This window comes from Syngnathoides biaculeatus, chromosome 5, assembly GCF_019802595.1.
Source record: "Syngnathoides biaculeatus isolate LvHL_M chromosome 5, ASM1980259v1, whole genome shotgun sequence".
Classification (NCBI taxonomy): Eukaryota; Metazoa; Chordata; class Actinopteri; order Syngnathiformes; family Syngnathidae; genus Syngnathoides; species Syngnathoides biaculeatus.
This window is the reverse complement of record NC_084644.1, coordinates 11,672,584-11,694,731: the sequence shown is the minus strand read 5'-3', so window position 1 is coordinate 11,694,731 and position 22,148 is coordinate 11,672,584. Positions and strand designations below refer to the sequence as shown.

Here is a 22,148-nt window from a genome sequence, read left to right as displayed (position 1 = left end):
CGCTGGGGGTGGGCAAAAATACTGAATAATGAGGAACTCTAAAGACAAGAAATGGTCTGAAATAAACTTTTTATTTCGTTGTTCTTGTTGCTTACACTTGTGAAACAGTACAATAAGCTCACCAAGTAACAAAAATGGAGAAAAACAGGACCAAGTTCAAATTGGGGTTCTTTTAGACCACAAACTCAAGGCCCGGGGGCCAGATCTTGCCCACCACACTATTGTATGTGGCCCGCGAAGGCAAATCATGAATATCAACTTTAATGATTTTTTTTTTTTTGTGATAATCTGTAACAAAAATTCAAATTGTCATATCATAAATGATAGGTTGAGATACTGCAAGCATTTTTGTGTTACCAAACATGAATGATAGTTGAAAAAACCATTACGCTTGATTTCTGATTCCAAAAATAGTTCATAAATTTCATGTGTAAATATGACGAGGTGAAAGATTTTCATGGATTGACAGTCATAACGGCTCTCTGAGGGAATCGTAACGACAATGTGGCCCGTGACAAAAATGAGTTTGACGCCCCGTTGAAGATTGACGTCAACAAAAATGAATGAATAATTCCTCACTCTTAACTGACAGATGAGGATGAAATGTCAATCATCAAGTTATCCATCCATCCATTTTCTTAGCCGCTTATCCTCACAATGGTCGTGGGGAGTGCTGGAGCCAATTCCAGCTGTCAACAGGCAGGGTACAGCCTGAACTGGTTGCTAGCCAATCGCAGGGCACATACAGACAAACAGCTGCATCCACAATCACACCTCGGGGCAATTTAGAGTGTCCAATTAATGTTGCATGTTTTTTTGGGATGTGGGAGGAAACCGGAGTGCCCAGAGGAAACCCACACAGGCACAGGGAGAACATGTAAACGCCACACGGGCGGGGCCGGGATTGAACCTGGGACCTCAGAACTGTGAGGCCAACGCTTTACCAGCTGAATCACCGTGTAAATTATAATTAAGAAAAACCTTAACTTTAATAAGTGATGATGTGTAAAATGATGCTGTAGTCTTCCCGCTTTCTGTCAAAATAACCTTTTATGAATGGTTTAATATTTTCAGTCATATTTTAAATTTTGTAGCATTAAAGGAAGTCAAACACACTATTCGGACATTAAAAAAAATAACCACAATAAAACATAATAAAATATAGTAAGTATTAACTCCCAAAATATTGGCAAAGGCGCAATGTCATTTTTTACAATTCTTCCGAATGGTCATACAAGTGTAAAAAAAAGCGAACCAATAAAACTATTACTGACTTCTCTCTCTCTCACACACACACACACAGCAAAAAAAAAAAAAAAGTCTTCTGGCGTAATGATAGAAAAGAGCATGTGGAGCCAATGCAGACGTTTGGTTTTCTTTAGCGAACGCCGAGGAAATATCAGTGTTGACGTTTTGCTGGAGTGGAGCAAGTGTGCGTCGTGAGCTCAGAGCTTCGGTATGTCTCATTTGGATGACCAGGAGGGCTCGTCGCTGGTGACCAACTCGCATCCAAAATAAAACTAAAATGAAAGCTGCGAGCAGCCACGAACCGACCCTCACACCCTTTTTTCTTCTTTCATGACAGATCTGCATAAAGATCAAACTTTGTTGCCGTGCTTGGAATTTTGTGTTCCCCCAAGCAGCTTCTATTGGGGGATAATTCCCGAGCAAAAAAAAAAAAAAAAATTTTTGCTTCAAACCAACATGCCCCTGTTCAGCCAGCTTAGTGCTGATAACTGAAACATGTGTTGGAGGCTACTATTCCCCCCTCCCCCCACCTCCAAAGAATCCTTCAACAACAACAAAAATGCTGACAACAAATGACAGACTAAAATAGCCTTTGCAATTTTTAACTTTGCCCTTCTGTGCGTGGAACTCATTTGGACAAATTTCTTAGAACTTATTCAGAGTTCGACCTCTGCAATTTGCACAAAATATTTGACATCGTGTTTAAGTTTGCTCATGGGTTCGTCAGACTTCGACACGTCCACTCAGATTTGGGACAACTGGTGAAACAGGTGTTCACTGCCCAAAAACAAACAAAAAAAAAAAGTATAATCTGACCCAGTGAATCTTATTTCTAGTGAAAGTATTTATTATTATTATATTATTATTATTATATTATTATTATTATTAGTAGTATTTATTATTTAGTATTTATTGTAGGACGGTTTTGACTCTTTTTTTCCTAAATTTTAAGCGAGACAAAAAAATTTGTTTTAAGAGAAAATACCTTATTTGTCACATCCTGGTGGTGCGGAGGCGGACCCACATGCAGGACTTCCAGGCAAAGGCATAGTATTCAGTGGGTTTTATTCGGAACTAAAAAGATGCACAATTACGCAGTCCAAGGAAGCAGGACCCAAAAAAACAGAAACACAGTTTGATGACGATGAAGCTAAGTTGCGGGGTAACCCGGGATGCGGAGAAGCATACACGCTAACACAAAGCAACAAACTAGCAAATGCTAGTGACAAAAATTGGACTTAAATGCCCGTCTAATTACAGTCCTAATATGAAACAGCTGTGAGCGGTGACAGGTGTCACCACCCAGAGCAGTGGCCTGGCCATGCCCATCTTGGCAGTGGCCAAGACTTGCTCATGACATTATTTTAAGAATATTAAGTCAATTCATACTACAAATACTGTATATTTCAATTACAATCAACATTTGTTTTGGCCAGCTATCAACATTGACATGGTAATGTCCCTGCTCCCCGCCGGGGCTCGTTTGGTTGAATTTCCCAGTTGGAGTCCATGAACGTTTGAATCCCGGAACTCGCCCCAAATTGCTTCCTAAACCAAAATGGCTGACTTCGGTTCAATTTCACATGGGTTCTTTGACGATTTTCATGCATCCTGCTACAACAGACGCTTCCGCACAATTTAGTATCAATCGGTGAAAGCGGCGTCGTGAGTATTTAAAACGATCCAGGAGTCGCAACCGAGTGAGTTCAAAACCCCTAAAATCTCAAAGCAGGACATTTTTGACCAGGATAAGTACTGACAAAAATTGGCGTTTTCAGGCATGAACTCCTCGTGATCCTAGTGAGGCTAAACGGCAAAGAAAATGGATTGTTAAATTACCAAATGCTAAACTGCTGGAACAGATTGGTTTCATTTTCATTCGTTTCAATGGGCAAAGTAGACTTGTGAAGACAAGCTCTTCTGTTTGATTATTACTATGTTAATAATGATTGTGAGTCTGGATGTTTGTCTCTATGTGCCCTGCGATTGGCTGGCAACCAGTTCAGGGTGTAGCCCGCCTCCTGCCCGTTGACAGCTGGGATAGGCTCCAGAACTCCCCGTGACGCTTGTGAGGATAAGCAGCTTGGATAATGAGATGACAGTTCAGGGTGTACCTCGCCTCCTGCTCGTTGACAGCTGAGATAGGCTGCAGTACTCCTTGCGCCCCTTATGAGGATAAGCGGCAAAGAAAATGGATGGATGGATTCAAATACACTCTTTCACACAACCTGGTACAACCTATAAAAAAAAATACACAAAAAAAATTATATAACACTGCATGCTCCAGAATCATAGCACGACCCTAGGATCTGGAGTATATTTACATTGTGGTTATTTAATAACTACTCACACATTTGTTCCACAGCTCACTGGCCTTTGCCAGCCGCCGGTTCGATGCCCGTCGGTTGCCGGCCGCTCCGGTAGGCGCATTCCCCGGATGGGATTTTCTCACCGAGCCTCTAAAACCGCAGAATCTTGTAAAGGAGAGATTGTCTGCAATTAAGTGCAAATGTACTGCTCATTTTCCCGGCTTGAGTTTTGAAAGTGCGCATTACACCGTGATGTGGAAACGCCTTGGGTGGCATCGGGCTCAAGCGCGAGAAAAGTTGCCATTTAAAAGTCACGTGATGGCGTTCTGAGGACGGGTTACTGGAACGGACAGCAGCAAATACCTCGTAGTCATTACAGTGGTACAAGTCGCCCCTTCGCGTTATTGATTTACAGCTTTAAACTGATTGGTCAATTAGTCGACCGCTTGGGGGTCATGATGCTCATTACTGTTCATCACTGATGGTGTAGTGGTACACACGCCTGCCCTTGGTGCAGGCAGGGTGAGATCGATTCCCGCTCAGTGATGGTGTCGATATCTGCCCTGTGACTTACTAGCGACCAGTTCAAGGCATAGTCAGCCTTTCGCCCGAAGCTAGCTGGGGTAGGCTCCAGCTTTCCCGCAACCCTTCTGAGGATAAGCAGCTTGGATAATGACATGACATGACTTTCGGTGCAGGCAAATTAACGACAGCATCGGCAAGGCAGAACCAAAATACATTCTGTAATCCATGTAATAAAATCTTAATCTTAAAAAGCGAATGTTAAATTGTTGTAACGTCATGAATTTACGTCACAGGTTTTGGACTTCAATACAAACTTATTGCATCATTGTAATTTGTTTTCTTTTTATACAGTGGAGAATTATATTGCACTGTAAGTTGAAATGTTATGTACAGAAGCGTATTACTGCCACACACCCCAAAAAAAAGGGTCACGTTTCACATTAGTATGTGAATAGTTTCAGATTATTATGTGAAACGCAACTTTTTTTTTTTTTTTGGTGTGGCAGTAATACGCTTCTGTAGTTATGGAACTAAAGTTAGGAAGAAAAAAAACAGCTACCATCCAAAGAGAATAAAGTCAGCATGTTACAAGCCGAATTGTACAAGAATAATGTTAAAATATGATACAAAGTCATGCTTTGAGAAAAGATAATACTGTGAAAACAAAAGTGAAAGCGATGAGTTTGAATTCAGAATATTACGGGAATGGCGTACAATTATAATAGTTAATGTTTCGTGAATACAGTTGCATTATTTAGGTCAGAAGGTTCCACCAATGAAGTTAAACGAAAAAAAATTTGCACGGTAACGGGAATAAATTTTCCAGCCGTAACATGAGAATAAAGGCGCAACGTGACAAAAATACAGCGTTAAAAATGGAAGAAAAATTTAAATGTTGCGAGAATAAGGTCATTTACATTACACAAGGTCGCGATGAGCATAGTTATAAAGTTACGAGAATGTAAGAAAGTTATAATAGTATGAAAATGATCTTTCTGGGGGGGCTCTTTTTTTTCGTGACGAGTGCAAATCCAGTGCTGCGCTGCGAGGAGGCGGGTTAGACCCGATGTTGTTCATTTACATGAAATTATAACATAATAACGTTACAACAACAAAAGGGAAGAAGAAAAAATGCATTGTGCTTTTGATAATTCACAGTCCAACCATCATTGAGTAATCTTCCCCCCTACTTTCAAGTATGAGGGTCAAGGAGGAACCTCTTGAGGTCTTCTTCAAGCGCTCTTGTTTTGCATCCTCCTTAAAGATCCATTTGAGTCCCCCTCCAAGGCCGAAGCCCCCGCTCAAAAGAACTAAGACCTAGCTTTGGCTGAGGCCGCCTACAAGTCCCCGTTTTCGCACAGCAGCTCCTTCCCTGAAGGCTCGTTGAGGCTCACCAGGAGATATATCTTCTTCTTACGAATGGACCGAGAGGATTTTATTGCTTTTTCCACTCCGGATGATGGCTGGCTTTTCCTTCGCTCGTCATCTTGAACATGTCGATGTTTGGAACGGAGACAGTTTATTTTAAAACGTACTGTGCCTGAAAAGACTGATGTGTTCAGTTCAGACAATCTTTGGGCTCAATGATGTCATCTTAGTCCTCAGCCCTCATTGATTTAATAAAGTCTGAAATGTTGATTGATTAAAGTCTGACAAGGCTAATAATGTGAGATATTGTAGAAGTGAATCTTTAGTTAAAACTCATGGACCCTCAAACCTTTGCGTGTGTTTGTACATCGCAGAAGAAATATCTTTTTTCAGTTCTTCAGTAAATCTTTCAGGTACCCGTAAAGTTTCTTTGTATTGATCTTGTGTAATCGGGGATGTAAACTGACCAGCGGTGCGACAACCCCGATACGATGTAAATTCTGCAAATGGTACAGAGAATCCTCGAGCCATTTAAAGTGTCCAGTCGTGCGATGAAACTGATCAACAAAATGTTGAAGTAATGAAGCCGAGAAGACCTTCAGGTAACAACGGGCACACTACCGTAACAAACGCACATTGAAGCCCAAGTGACGTGCCTATAAACATTCTAAAATAGATGTTGTCATGAAAAATACATATAACATTATTCACGTCAATGTCTCTATGAAAAATATCAGCAGACAGAGTGTCATCCACGCGGAAAGTTGCCGAAGTCTTACTTGACATCCAAGTGGTCGCCATATTGCCTGCAACATCATCGGCAGACGTCACGGTGGCACCTGCTATGGGAGAGGAACAACAGATTTTCAGTTTTTTCCAACGCCCCTTCTGACACGGAAGCTCTTTTCGAAGAAGAGAACATCTCGAGGGAAGTGACTGGGGGAATAATACCCGATCGTTTCGAGCCATATTTAGATGATATGCGGATCACTTCCAACTAACAGCAGACTCGCCGACAGTACATATGACCGTATGTAGCGTACTCAGCCACGAGCGACGACAACGTTGTAAAGTGGCCCGGCCGCGATGAGCCACCGCGGCGCCGCGAGCATTGTCATCACTCGCTGAAAGAAGGATTACGTCGTCCCTACAGACTACTATTTTTTTAAATAATGAATTTAATTAAGCTCCATACACACCTACCTGTCATTTGGAACCTACGAAGCTCTCGTCCTTTGCACCCATGCAATCCATTTTTCACGACAAACCGGGTCTTTTGGAAACATATGAAGAGTAAATCCATCCTCCTGAGTGTTCGAGCAATATCCAGCAATAAAACAAGCTGGCATTTTGGCTAACAAGAAGGAACAAAGAGCTACCTTCCAGCAGGTAAAACTACTATAAACAGACGAGACCGCTTGAGTGCGCTACTTGCCCTATACGTCACTTCCTGCTTCTTCTCGAAAACAAATCCCTCGAGAGGATTTTCATGGCGGGAGTTACAAAAAGCCGTATACGTCAAAATCATGTTGCACGGTGAAAAAAACGGATGGGTCCATACCGACTGCCTTTTTATTTATTAATTTTTTTTTAATTAACCCTTTCCGGGCAGGGGTTGCAAATCTGCAACAGGTTTAATATAATCGAACATTTTAAGTCCAGAGTATCATTTTCTGAAAGTATTGGATTTTTCTCTCTGAAAAAATTTATTTGGTCCAGAGAGGGTTAAAAACATACTAAAAAAAAAAAAAAAAAAAATCATGCTTTTGACATCAGTTGGGTTAATCATCAATCTCAAGACAAACCAACCCAAACGCCAAGAAAGAAGAAACAGAGCTTGGATGGAGTCTTGACGCTGCTGGTATATGAATGATTGATGATTTATGATTCATTGTATTTTGTTTTCCTGATCTTGGAATTGTAATTCTGTTCAATTAAACTTCAAGTTTACACAGTGACCCATCGGGAAAACCAAGGAGGCAAACATCCTCGGTGACTTGCAAACGGCGGCATGTGATTAGCGCCGAATCCCACAACGATTTCATGCCGTCATGACGAACCGCGGAACAATGTTATCAAACGGGGCGGGGTTACTGTCAACACCACCGCGTGCACCCGGCGTGTCCTTGTTCAACCGTAATGAGTCAAACGGGCGTAATGTACCTTTTCCTTGCGTGCGGGTGACACATGAGCGGACAGGCCCACTCGGCGCAGCCTGATTGAGTCATGACAGAAGTGAAACACGCCGCCCGCTTTCATGCTAAATAAAAGAGAAGTGGAAAAAGAACAACGGTTACATTCAAACTGTATTTTATGTACACAGAGAAGGAAACATTGACTTCAACTTGAACTCGACTAGTCATTCATAAATGCCAACATATAATGAATATTAAGTTTCATACCAGGTTAATGTAATCTATTAACACATTCAACATACATATTACACAAAAACCACGGTTGTCCAGACATTAATAAATGCTACTCAATGACAGTTTTAGCTGTTTATTTCCCACTTTATGTAAGCCGCTACACTCTTCCCTTTTAAAACCGCTAATCCAGATATTTCATTGAAATGGAACATACTTGAGTAATTGCTGGGAAAGTGTTGAATACGTGCAATAATGAAGTGTGAGTGTGCTGTTGCATATATGGAAAGTTTTATAATAAACCTCAAGTTTGTCATCAATTACACATCAATACAGATCATCAACCTCCCATATTTGAAGATATAAGAGATCATATTTGCTTGCTTCTAGAATGTTTAATACTGTATTGTATTGAATTACCGAATTAAGAATTTCATTGCTCAGTGCTGCCGTTGTTTTTTACTGTACATCTGACAAAAAAAAAAAAAAAAAAATCGTTCAAAAAGCACGGAAACAACAATTTGCTCGACACAGTGGGAGGAAGAAGAGGAAAAGGAGGAGAAAAGGGGGGCGGGGTCTGATGAGTCACTTCCTGAGTAGTAAAAAGGAAAAAAAAAAAAAAAAAGAGCCGGCAACTTGTGTCCAGCATACGCTCGCTCGCTCGCTCACTCACTCGGAGAAAGTTTTTTGGTCTTTTTTTTTTCCTCCTCTTTTCTTCCACTTGCAACAGCAGCAGGCGGGGGATACCGGACCGGAGCGACCACCACACCGAAGCCCGCCCCGCAGTGCTCGACTGACGGCTACGTGACACCCGGGCGGCACGCTGTCAGCTCCCGCTTCATACCTGGTAGGAAAGTTTGATTTATTGTTATAATTTTTTTTTTCTTTTAACTTTGTGTTTCTTAAAAGTTTCTTCGTTGTTCACGTGTAACGCGTATTGTTAACAAAACATCCATATAACAAGTCGACTTCATTCAAACGCAATGAAGTTTACTTTAAAGTGGCAATACTTTGGTAATTATGCGCATGACTTATTGGTTTTAGTTGCTGTGGCATGATGGCAAAGTTTTCGATTATTGACTGTGATTCATTTTATGATTTTTTTGGGGGGGTGGGCATGTGGAAAAAATCATGTACTGTATCTCTGTATTTAGTGACTTATTTCCTGATTTATTAAAACAAAAACTGGGAGGAAAAATACAAAATATTTGTCGGGAGTCAATTTTACTATACATGAATATGTTGTAAATATACACTTTACATTAAGAGTTACAGAGATAAAAAAAAAAAAGAATGTTGAGCATTTTCTTATTACTCCATTAATGCATATGTAATAAAAATACATTACAAAGTCCTTTATTCCTTTTCATTGAAACATGTAATTTATGAAGAACATTTTTCTACTGCTTTTTTTTTTTTAGATTAAAACAAATATATTTTGGGTGATAAAGAAACTCCCTCTTCTTTTTTTGAAAAAAATGTCATTTTAAAATAAAATGGTGATTTAGGGTGGAATGAAAAATGTATTTCCTTTCCCTTTTTTCAAATAAAAATATATATTTTTGGAGCTGAAATATTTTTACCTTTTATTTTTATACAGTATGTTTAAACAGTATTTTGACATTTTTCATAAAATTTAATTTTAAAAAATTCTGCAGAAATATTTTAAATTTTTCAAATAGTTTTCCAGAGATTATTAAGATTATGTGAATGTATAAACTTTATGAAGCATTGACAATAAAAATCCTTGGATTATTGCATCCTTAAATTTTCTTTTGTTTTTCACTTTTACAAAAACAAAAAAAAAAAGACAATTTTACAATTAAAATCCAATTTTTAATCCATTTTAGCAAAATGTGCAAATGTCTGGTCAAAAGGGGGGGGGACAAAGAAATTTGGAGATATTGTACATTTACTTCTCATTACACAACCACTTTGTATTATTGTTTCCTTCCTCATGGTAACATTTGCCTCAATAAACGCAGGCACAGGCACGTCAAGGCTTGGTAATATATCAGAGCTTTGTCAAATTTGCAGCAGCTCACCAGGGAAAAAAAAAAAAAAAAAAAAAAAAAAAAACTCTTTCTGTGAAGAGTGCAGGGGACATCTTGATGTTTTACATTTCTTATTCACTCTTTATTCTCCGCTATTATGTCTCAGTGTTTTTGCATGTTCAATCCAAAACTCCTGATAGTGGACACACTTTAGTGTGGCAGGCCTGCAGCAGAAGGCCCTTGCGCTGAACTACTCTTTCATCCTGAGGCAGGAAGTGGGATATGGGGTACTGGAATCACTGAATTAAATGTTCAAACTGGAAATAATGTTTCAGTGCCCCCCCCCCTTTTTTTTTTAATTATCTACTACAGCCACAATATCCAGACATTGCCAAAATAGCTCTGCATTCCTTGCTTCGATTTCCAACACCCTATCTTGGTTAAGCACTGACGTTACAGATTACCCCAAGATTGGTCTGACTCTCTGAGAACGAACAAGGACAGCAACTAGATTCAGCATAATGGTGAATTCCATTTGTTTTAATGTTTTTGTTTCTTTGCCTTTCCTTTTACGTGAAACCGGTCCAGACCACCAAAAAGATTGATGACAGAATAAGGGCTGGAAACGAGGATTTGAAAAAGACGCGAAGGCGATGATAGCAGAGTTCACAATTAATCAATTACATTAGATCGTCATCACTTTTCAGTTGTTGCTGGCGGTTTCGCCTCCAAAATCTCGATCACGCACTCCCTTTCCCCACCGTCCTCAGTTGCTCTCATTGGTCGTATCATATACAGATACCTTGTAGCTTGGGAGACAGTCGGAACTTGTAAAACTTTACAAACTTCAAATTCAACTTCAGCTCTCAGGACCTTTTTATGCTCAGTGTTCCAAAAGCTCGGATAGAATTTGGGAGAAGGGCTTTTTGGATACTTGCCACCCTCAGCCTGAAATCCGTTACAGGATGACTTAACGATCAAGAAACTGGTGTCATTATATGTTTTTAAATCTACACCGAAAGAAATGGAAAGAGTTTGTATACAATGTCAAATGTATTTTTTTAAGCTCATCTGCTTGAACACGTCATTCACAGGAATGATTCAAATTGTTGAGTTTTATAAACTGTACTTTGTCTTTCCTTTTATGTCTGTAACCTGTCTTAGTCTTGACCTCTTGAAAAAGAGATCTTTGTCAATGAGAGCAACCTGGTCAAATGAAAAAAATCCTTCCACGGTCTGTACTTGTTACAGTATATAATCTACTAGTCGACTAGTCATTTCAATCCCTACTAGCTATTATTGGTAGCCGTTTAAGACATCAAAACAATGTACCACAATTTGTGTGTCGTGAACTCGCCGTTTGTTGTTATGAAGAAAAGAAGGCGCACATTTCAAGAACTTTGAGTGCTCTTTAACCACTCGGGACTGCCAGCCATGTGAAATCACCTCCCTGCTGCCAAAAGGCTGTCATTCTGTCCCCGTTTTAGCATCTTGGAAGCTCCGTAATGTGTTTTTCTGTCTCCTCTTCCTCCGCCGCTCATATTCTTTCAGCGTTTTCCAAGGGTCAGCCCCGCATGGTGGCTGGAAGCGAGCCAGACACCGAATAAGCTGGCAGGCGGACGGCTCATGGGTTGGCATCGTTTGAAAGCGCCCCCCCACCCACCCCGAAAGACAAAAGCCCGTCAAGTGGTTGCAGGTGGTTGCAAAGTGGGAGATGAAATTGGTCTGTATTGACTCCATAAGGCGAAAATCTTTAGTGTTGCCCATCACGGATGGCGTGGATTCAACCTTGGAGTTCCCACAACTGAATACTGCATTCGATAAAGGAGATGACATACATGACGACCAAGAAGTAGATGTGCCATAAAACATCTGTTTCAAAGATAGTACATCAACGCTTAGCGATCTACAGCAGTGTGGGTGTGTTTGCATTTGTACATATATTGAGACTTCAGTCCCAGTGGCAGTGTGGGGGGGATGTTTATTGGTACAGTATTTGTCAGGAATCATGGATTCTAGTCCGGACTCTGTTCCGCCTTTTCAGTTGTGCGTGGGGGCGCGTGGCTGGCGGCAGGAGCGCGTCTGCGTTCCCCGCAAGTGGGGGGAAGTGACCTCAGGCTTCCTGTGTGGGTGAGCGTAGCCAGGTGCCGTGGGGTGTTATCCTGAGGGCGCGAGACTTCCTTTATGGAAGCTCATGTTGGTAAACGTAACGTGATCCCTCAGGCCGGGAACCTCCCGTAGGAGGTAAAACACCCCTGACCCGCTCGAGAATCCGCTCATCCCTTCCAGCGCTCGCTTTAGAGTTAAAAGGAGCGTAAGCGTTATATAGTTTGCAAAGTCAATGACTGCGCTTGTGTTGTAATTAAGTTCCTCATGGGATGTAATTACAGGTCTTTACCTAGCACTTATATTCTCATTTTAAAAACAAACGCTGTTTTTGCTGGAAATGACAAATTATGGGAACTGCAGAATACATCAAAATTACACACAATTGTTTAATATGGGTAGATTTTGTTTAGTTGTGAAGAAGGAAACTGTGAACACCTTTTAAAGCTAGCTTTTTTCATTTTGCTATACTGTGTGAAAGGTACCAGCACCGAACTGGGGGCATTAAGTTGACAACTTCGGTGCTAGTGTCCAGTTTTTCCTCTTACAGTATTCTGCCTTGCTATTCTATGTAAAAGGTTACTGACACTGATTGGGCCACCTACAGAGACAGGAAAATCTGGCATCTGAGGTAATAATAGTGGAGCCTTTTTACGATCCCGATGAAGCCGGCTTTTTGGGGTTCATTTTGGACTACGTTGTGTGTGGGTGCGTAAGGTACCAACAGTTTTCTGGCTTCCAGATATGGTATAAGAAGTGTACGTGACGCTTCTTTTGCACTGTGCCTCAAAGCTAGCTATTTCTGACTACACTATTCTGTGTAAAAGGTACTGACATGGATTGACGGAATCGGTTTTGGAGGTGGCACCAGAGCTGTAATAGAAGACCCTTTCGCAGTTCCTGTCAAAGCCGCCTTTTTGACTTTTATTTCCACCGCTGTTTTGTCATTTCTGCATGTAAATTTTTCAATGTTGCAGGATTGTGTGAAAAGTGTGTACTGTCACAAAACTTAAACCTGATTATTTCCCCAACTTTAGAAGTACTTTAAGAGTTGTAAGAAAAGGCCCTTTCACACTCTATCAAAGAGAGGTTTTCCCAACTTGCTGGTCTGTGTAAAAATTAATTGAATGTCTTATCGGTTGTAATTCCTTGCTTCACGAGTGGTATCAGAGTTATAACAGAATTCTAGTATGTGAAGCCCCTTTCACATTGCCCATCTACTCAAATTATGCTTGCCACTTTTCAGAATTTGTGAGCTGCGTGCCAGCCATTCTGCCAATTTTAACAGATTTTTGAATAAATGCCAACAGAAAATTGTGTTCTATAGCTATCGAGACATGGAAGCAACCCCCTTTCATCATGGAAAAAAGTACATTTGTACCTTTTACTCTACTTCTCACAGATGAATCTGGATCAGGATCTTTGTAATTTGAGTCCGAATGGCCATTGGCAGTCCACGTTTTGGAGAAAGGGGCCAGAATCTCACTGTGGGCCTTCGTACAATAGACGCTACCAGTGTTATGCACCGTTTGTTGTCTTAGCGTCATCCTTTTTTTTTTTTTTTTTTTTTTTGAAAAAGGATGATGATGGTTGTCATAATTTTAGGTGTCAGCAAAATGTTATAGAGCATTTATCTTTTCTTTCTCACTCCAACTTGTCGATCACAATCTCTCTCAACCATAGTCCTACACCCTCCGTTTCCCCCCCAGTCCACCCCACCCACATGAACCCTCGATGGACGTCGTCTTCCTTTGATCATCCCGACAAAGCTCTGTTCAAAGCCCCCGTTGCCATCTCATGTCAATTTATCATACTAAAATCCTTCCCAAGCTTTTGATACATATTGTAGAGGTGCGCTAAACCCTTTATTACATTTTTTGTTGTCAACACAGAAAATGTATTTGTATGTCTTTGGCCCTAAGTAGATGGATTTGTAAGAAATAAAAAAAAGTATTGATACAACTCTGGGACTAAAATAGGTAAAGCTTTTATCAATGTTGCTGGTTTGTGTGAAAACCACAGGTGGGTCTACTTTTTCAGTTCTGAAATTTCAAGCATTTCTTGATTCAGTTTGTTGCCAGGAATACTTAATAAATCACCGCATGTGTAAGACAATTAATATCTTGCGTCTAATCAGTGTTTCCCCATCTGCTGTCTCACATAAAACAGATGTTTGGATGCGGGAATCATCTGTTGATTCACTGTGTTGTTGATGAGTCAGCCATGACTGTTTTCTCTGCATCTTGGCCTGAAGAAATTAGTATTTATTTGCCACTTTTATGTAGACCCTTTGATCTTTTTTTTCTGGGTCACAATACAAAGGGAAGCCTATTTCACACTTCCCGCCAAAGTCAGATTTTCCAGTGATGCGCTTGTGTGCGAAAGGTGTCGACGAGGAATGGGTGGATACCAAGACAACTTGGAAAGTTGACCAGCTTCGGAGATACTACCAGGTGGATGAGGGGAGTTGGTGCACCACTTAGCCTCCCAGTAAAGGTCTATTCAGTTCTGTTCAGGAGAGGAGGGTTCGATAGGAAGTAGAATCACAGGAGATTCTGGAAACCAAGTGGAGTTGTTGAAGTATCTTGTGGTCTTGTTCTCTGTATTGGTCTGGCGTGGTAAAGAAGGAACTGAGTTGAAAGGCAAAGCTCTTTATTCAACGGTCAGTCCATGTTCTCACCCTCACTTGTGGTCATGAGCTGTGGGTTCAAACCAGAAGAAAAAGATCGAGCGGCTGATATTATTTCACTCCGTGGGGTGTCCTGGCTCTCCCTAGAGATAGGGTGAGAATCTCAGTCATCTTGGAGGGGCTCAGAGTAGTGCTCCAAAAGGAGCAAAGTCAAGTGGCTCAGGCACCTGGTTTGGATGAGTCCTGGAAACCTTCCTAGTGAGGCGTTTGAAGGCAACCTGGCAGTTTTTAACAAATGCCTCCTTTGCTACGTTGTGTGTGCGGCTAATAGCCTAATCATAGCACACCCTATGACTGATGGAGGAAAAAAATACTGCTGGTGCGGAGAATTCCTCGCATAAAGGAGGTCAAACGATGCAATTTTTGCCAGGAGACAAATTGTGCGTGACATTGTTACACCACATCGTTATAACTAGTCAAAGAAAGCAACCCCCCACTGGCTAATACTGGATTGGGGGGATTTACGAATATATCGACCTTAGTTTTTCAAGGATTTTATGACCCGGTGTGCCCTGCTATTATGTGACATTATTGGATGAGTCAGTGCGGTTTTATTTGCATGAGCAGAGGAGAGATGAAATGCGAAGAAAATGTCATTCCAGGATTAGTGGAGCCAAATGATCGGGATTATGAGTATTATTTCATTTCAGTACTTTCGTAACAGCGAACAATTATACCAGGATAATGCAAAAAGTAATGTCAGGGATACCAAATCCTATGTATAATTGCACAGTATTATAAAGGCCAAAAGCAAGAGAATTCAAAATATTACAAAAGTATTATATATCTAAACATAAAAATATATATATTAAAAAGAGATAAACAAAATAAGAAACCACAAGGACAAAAAATAACAAAAAAGTCTTGAAAAATGTGAAAATAATGACTATAAGAACTGCAGTATATACAGAAAATAAGGAATAGTAAGAGAAATATTACTTGAAAAACTGAAAAGTTAGGAATAAGAATAAAACAAATGTGAAATTCAAATAACTGTGATTGGCTGCCTACCAGTTCCAGGTGTACTCCGCCTCTTCCCAAAAAGATAGCTGGGACAGGCTCCTGCATGCCCACAAAACCCTCGTGAGGATAAGTGCTACAGAAAATGAATGAATGAATCAAACTGGAACAAAAAAAATGAAATATTTGAAAAAAAATGGGCAAATATAAAATGAAAATATTAGACAAAAATAAATAATGGACAGATTTTAAAATAGTGAAAAAGTGACAAAATAGACAAAAAATAAATAGAAGAAAATTAATGTATTTGGAAGATATTACAATTAAGTATAAAAAAAGAAAAATTCTATGTACTTTATTGATCAATTAGACAAAATATACACAAATATTACAAAAAGAAACATGGAAAATACTAAATATTTACATGGAAAAAAATCTGGGAAAGAAATTATGGACAAACTGAATCATAACAGATTTAAGTTTCCATCCATCCATTTTCTTAGCTGCTTATCCTCACAAGGGTCACGGGATGATGATTTGAAATAATATCCTGTTTTTAAAGTGATCGAAATTAGAAATCATTTTATCTGATTCATTGATGAATCAAAAAGATAATTAAGAGATGAATTGATTATTAAAATAATGGTTGGTTGATCACTTTTTTTTTTTTTTAAATCTAAAGTACGGACCAAGCAAATATGATCATGGTTCACCGTAATACGTTTCATCCCTAGAGAGTAGTATTGTCACCATGAGAGGTTGTTGCCGATTCCCTTTATTTTGCAATATTGGTCGAACATGTGTTATGCAGCCCTCGATTAAGACCCATGCGTCACTTTTTAAGCACGACAAGACGGTGGGAATGTAATATAGCTTCAAGGCATCTTGTTTGTTAGAAAATTCCACTGCACCCCTACTGGATGTTGCCGTTCTGTGGCCTGATGGTAACTTGAGTGACGAGTTTGTTGATTGGTTGCCCAGGCAACATTTACAAGTGTTGGCGTGCACAGCTGCAAAGAACCAGAAGTCATGCAGTGAAATCATGCAGCACTTGCGAGAATGCCAAGCAAGACGTTTCAACGTGCATCTGTGTTTCTTTTTTTGTTTTGTTTTGTTTTTTTTTGGTCTAAATTCCGTCCTTGTTGTGCAACTCTTGCCTAGGCGGGAACTCGTTAAGCCGCCAGAAATGCTGTAGATAATAAAGAAACTTAACTGAAAGAAACATTGAAAAAACATGTGTCGGATGAAAATTTGGAAAAATATAAAAATATTAGACCCTCATTGAGCTGTCACCTTTTTGCGGTGAAGCGATCCGTTTGTTCCAACGATCCAAGGCGTGAACTTGTCCAGGTTTTATGCCTGTGGCAGGGTCATCCATGGCAAGCACGTTGTAGTTGTGGGACCAGACAAAACATGACTCAAAGACCCCTTATGGTGAGAAAAATCTTTTACGACGCCCAGATGCGAGTCACCTGGGCCCCCTCTGGGCTCAATGGCAAGTACCTGGTGGCTGGGTCTGCAACCATGGTGGCCCAAAGAGGCAACGTAGGTCTCCTTTGGAGTTGGAGTTTTTCCCCTCTCTGGACTTGCCCACAGTGTGAGGTGCTGAGCACATGTGGGCACATATCATGCCCCCCAGCTCAGAGCCTGTACGTTGGGGTTATCTCAGTGGATGAGAGGTTAGCCTTCCTCCGCCTTCGGGTGGAGGGACGTGCCTTGACAGTTTTGCCTCTGCACCAAACAGCATGTGAGAGTATCCACCCTTCTTGGTGTCCTCGGAGGGGGGGGGTGGAAGGCGCCTCTGCTGGTGACTGTCACATTCTTCTGGGGCGCTTCAATGCTCAAGTGGGTAATGACAGTGAAACCTGGAAGGGTGTGGGTGGGGGTGAAAGTTATTAAACAGAAACAAATAAAATTTGGGAAAACTGTGAAAAAAACAAAACAAAACAGAAAATATCTAAAAATAGAACTGGAAAATATAGACAATCACGAGAAATGGGAACATTTTTGAAGAATATAGAATATTGCAAGCTAGAAAAAAAATATTGGAGAAATTTAGAAAAATAAAACAATTACAATTCAGAAAATTATTACATAAAGATTAGTAAAATATGGAAAAAATGGGAACAAATGGCGGCAGGGTGGGTCAGCTGGTAAAATATTGGCCTCACAGTTCTGAGGACCCAGGTTCTATGTGGAGTTTGCATATTTTCCCCGTGCCTGCGTGGGTTATCTCCGGGCACTCCGGTTTCCTCCCACATCCCAAAAACATGCAACGTTAATCGGAAACTCTAAATTGCCCATAGGTGTTTTTATGAGTGCAGCTGCTGTCTCTCTCCATGTGCCTTGCGATTGGCTGGCAACCGGTTCAGGGTGTACCCCGCCTCCTGCCTGTTGACAGCTGCTCCAGCACTCCCAGCGACTCTTGTGTGGATAAGCGGCAAAGAAAATGGATGGATGAGAACAATCATGACAACAAATATGAGAACTATTAACAGGGAACAGGGAAAAAAAGATATTTGTAAAGTATTTTGAGAAAACTATCCATCCATTCCTCCATTTTCTCCTCAGTCAGGTGACTATTCAGGGTATACACCCACCTTTTGCCCGAAGGTAGCCGGTATAGTCTCCACCATACCCACGACCCAAGTGAGGATAAGTTGTACAGCAAATGGATGGGTGAAAATGTTTAAAAAGAAACTAATATCCAACAACAACGGGAACAATATGAGGTTGCTTGATGTTTGCTGGCGGACGGGTGCTCCTCTCAGTGACGGCACAATAGCCGCTCGGCATGATGAAACTCGATCCAGAATGTGACTTCTAAACCAGAAGTGTCCTCCCGGCATCCCTTCCAGGGCCGCTGCATTTTCAGTCAAGTATTTACAAGTTCTTGGTTTTGTGCTCTCACTTTTTGTCCGAATGACGGTACGCGCCGAGGGGCATGCTTTGACAAGCTCTGTGTGGCACGCTGAGGTTGTAAATCGGGCACACGCTGCGGTTGTAGCGTTTCTATTCGTCTCCCCCACTTTCAAGCAATCTTGGGCTTAGCCTCCATAAATGGCAGAAAGTGTCCTTGGCGTGGCTATAAAAGGAGTTTAGATCCTCTACTAGTGGATGCGTTTCAGATTTACGACAGGGACTAGCTAAACAGGGATTTTCTTGGCTTCACTTTGGGTGCGAATAGGGAAGAATGAAGGGATGACTTCAGGAGAGGTGTGGCCCAGGCACATGGTTGTTGCCTACAGGGGCATCTGTCATCACCATGTCGGGGGTGGGATAAGCTCAATAGATGTCAAATGCAAGTCCTGCCCCACGGAGTTTACGCAGCACGTACCACCTCTTCAAACTGGAGAGGTTGCGACAAGTTTTTACAATTGAGGCTAAGAAGATCTTGAACGGAGCTAAGGATCCTTATTTCCAGTACTTGTATTTGTTACCGGAGGTGGGAAAAGCACTCTGACTCTGTTCTTAAGTAGAAGTAAAGACGCTTGATTACTGCTCACCAAAATAGTTCCCCTCTTTTACGAACTTACATCATGCGCACACTGACAGGAAAATTAAATCGCTGGACAAAGCTTTGCTGCAAGCTAAATTCTGACAGGAATACCAAAAGTGAACTCAATGAGCAAAATAAAACATCCATCCATTTACTTAGCCGTTTATCCTCATGAGGGTCGCGGGAGTGCTGAAGCCTATCCCAGTTGTCAACAGGCAGGAGGCGGGGTAGACCTTCAACTGGTTGCCAGCCAGTCGCAGGGCACAACGAGACAAACAGCCGCACTCACGATCACACCTAGGGTCAATTTAGAGTGTCCAATTAATGTTGCATGTTTTTGGAATGTGGGAGGAAACTGGAGTGCCCGGAGGAAATCCACACAGCCACGGGAGGAACAATTCCACACAGGTGGGGCCGGGATTGAACCCTGGACTTCAGAACTGTGAGGCCAACACTTCCCAGCTGATCCACCATGCCGCCCAAAATAAAACATTTATGAGAAAAAAAATAAGACAACTAGTGAAACAATAAATCTTAATTGTACGCTTTTTTTCTAATTCAAATGGTTTGGTGTTTAGGTTGACCCAAGATATGACGCGTTCAAGGAGCAGACAATAGAAAATAAATACATTATAATATTACAAACGATTTTTGATTTATTGTTTAAAGCCCCTTTTTTAACTTAATTTATATTTGTGTTTAATCAACATAAGATATCTGCACACATCTAATATAAAAAAAAAAAAAAAAAAAATCAATGATCAACATTTACCCATTTTCTGGTGGATGTTACGGAACAATCCAGTCAATGAATCAATTATGTTTGTCCATTTTCTGCAATGTGAATGTAAAATAGCCTGCTTTAGAATTAAGGGTTGAAAATTTAAAAAATGTTTTTTTACATTAACTCATTGATTAATAATAAATGACGGATGAATCTGTTTTTTAAACAATATGTAGCTGCAACCCTACAGAAAAGCATAACTGATAAATGACGCCAATGATCGGCTGGGCAAATTTAAAAAAAAATTAAAGCCAATCAACAAAATTACCATTCAATGCAAAAATGATATAGCCAATCAGATTGGTGCAAAATCTACATGAACGCCATATTTTGTTTGATTTACCTCATCCCAAATCCATGGGAATTGGATTACATAACACAGATGCAGAGTTGAAAGGGGTTTTGTCATTGCGACTGTGGCTAGAAGTCAACCTCTTCAACAAGATCATTCAGAACCTCAAAAATCGCATAGCTGAATAGACGATCTGTTAGGTTTGCACGTGGTACTTTCAGGCGCGGTACTAAAAGATGCAAAATAAACTGCGCAGTAATTTAGCGCTTTTACCAGAAACAATTACAGGTGCACTCAAGTTAGTCACTTGCGCATCTATTTGCATGAGCAACAACGTTCCACTTAACGTTTTGTAAGTACATCGGATATGTGCAAAGATCCTGAGCAGAGTATGAATTCTTGGTTGCGAACACACAATGTCAAACATCTGCCCGAGCTTTTTGTCGCACTTCACATCGTATGGTGTAGCTTTTTTTCCCATGTGTGTTGTGTGAATCTGGGGAGGAAAAGTTCCTGGAATTTCTGCAGACGTGAAATCTTTGAATAATAGGGAAGGCGGTGCTCGCTGAGTAAACGACACAGGAGGAGGCCTGCCCGCTTAGCAGCTGTCACCGCATTTCTCGGCGCGTAATCACTCATAGATTGTATTTCGCAGGCCGGCCGGTGGGCCGCAAACCGCTCGTTGCTAAATTCTGTCCGTCGAAGCCACAAAGGCGCAGATGCGCAAACACTGGGACGCTTGATGAGCTGCGTTATGAAAGGAGGGCAAGTGAATCACCACAGCTCCTTTCACACTGGCCATCAGAGCTGAAAACAAAAAAAATTCTTGGGGGTGTCTAGTTTTGCCATAAAATCACATGAAAAAAAACTGAAATATTTTGCAACTATTTTTCCCACAGATTGCTAAATCTATATTAACTGATAACCCTAAATAAAAGTTATTACCTAACGTTTATGCTACCTAATACTACCATAAATTATTTTAGTATTTTTACTATAAAGGGTACTGATGTAGGGAGGGGGAGATAGCGGAAAACTTGAAAGCTGCTTGGAAAGTTTCAACAGCCAAGACTGACTTCTCCCGACCTTCCCCCACCAGACACTGGGATTGACATAACCCGGCGTCTAATTATCTGAATGTGGGAAGTCATAACGGTTATGTGAACACACCCACAGACATTTCAGGTCTTACTGTTGTGATTCTTGTGCTTCTTTTCTTTTTTTTCCCCAAAGCTTTTTTTTTTTTTTTTTTGTTAAAAGTTTTAATGGGCAGCACTGTGGATCAGCTGGTAAAGTGTCGGCCTCACAGCTCTGAGGACCCGGGTTCGATCCCGGTCCCGCCTGTGTGGAGTTTGCATGTTCTCCCCGTGCCTGGGTGGGTTTTCTCCAGGCACTCCGGTTTCCTCCCACATCCCAAAAACATGCAACATTAATTGGACATTCTAAATTGCCCTGAGGTGTGATTGTGAGTGTGACTGTTGTCTGTCTCGATGTGCCCTGCGAATGGCTGGGAAACAGTTCAGGGTGTACCCCACCTCCTGCCCGTTGACAGCTGGGATGGGCTCCAGCAGTCCCTGTGATGCTTGTGAGGATAAGCGGCAAAAGAAAATGGATGGATGGACATTTTAACGTTACTTGACAAGGATGAAAAAGTGTCGTACTGGCCCATCGTACTAATTGACAATCTTTCCATCAGAACCATTTGTGCTTCCTGTAAAGTGAAAATAAACTTCTACATTTGACAGACGGGGAAGAATGTCAACAACCCTGCCAAATGTGGAGGGAAAAAAAGTTTAATATTTCAAATGAGGCTTCAAAATTGTTAAAAAAAAATTCTCTTCTAGAATGTAGATCAAAACGCCCCAGCTCACATACCTCTACCTTGATCTTTAAACGTGAATGCTATTCATCTAGCATCTTGTGATAACTCAAAAGTAGATATTTGAGCCGTGAAAATATAGCCTCTGAAAGCCTCGAGTGGCTGGACTACTGTAGATCTTACATCTCT

General features: G+C 40.9%; 1 protein-coding gene and 1 long non-coding RNA gene across 11 annotated transcripts in view; one reads left to right on the top strand and one right to left on the bottom strand.

Moving 5' to 3' along the window:
* Nucleotides 1–2,160: 2,160 nt before the first annotated feature.
* LOC133500289 (uncharacterized) overlaps nucleotides 2,161–22,148 on the bottom strand; it is a 56,402-nt gene continuing 36,414 nt past the window's right edge. For 7 of the 10 annotated variants that reach the window (XR_009794851.1, XR_009794857.1, XR_009794854.1 and 4 more), the window contains 4 exons: nucleotides 15,617–17,430; nucleotides 8,490–8,660; nucleotides 3,599–7,710; nucleotides 2,161–3,486 (listed from right to left, as the gene is read on the bottom strand). This is a non-coding gene — a long non-coding RNA (uncharacterized LOC133500289). The remainder of the gene's footprint in view (nucleotides 3,487–3,598; nucleotides 7,711–8,489; nucleotides 8,661–15,616; nucleotides 17,431–22,148) is intronic. The other 3 variants (XR_009794858.1, XR_009794859.1, XR_009794856.1) reach the window with 3 other exon arrangements.
* The window catches only part of fhl3a (four and a half LIM domains 3a), a 45,921-nt gene continuing 32,298 nt past the window's right edge, over nucleotides 8,526–22,148 (top strand). The window contains exon 1 of the mRNA XM_061818806.1: nucleotides 8,526–8,663. The gene's annotated coding sequence lies outside the window, so the exon portion shown is untranslated. The remainder of the gene's footprint in view (nucleotides 8,664–22,148) is intronic.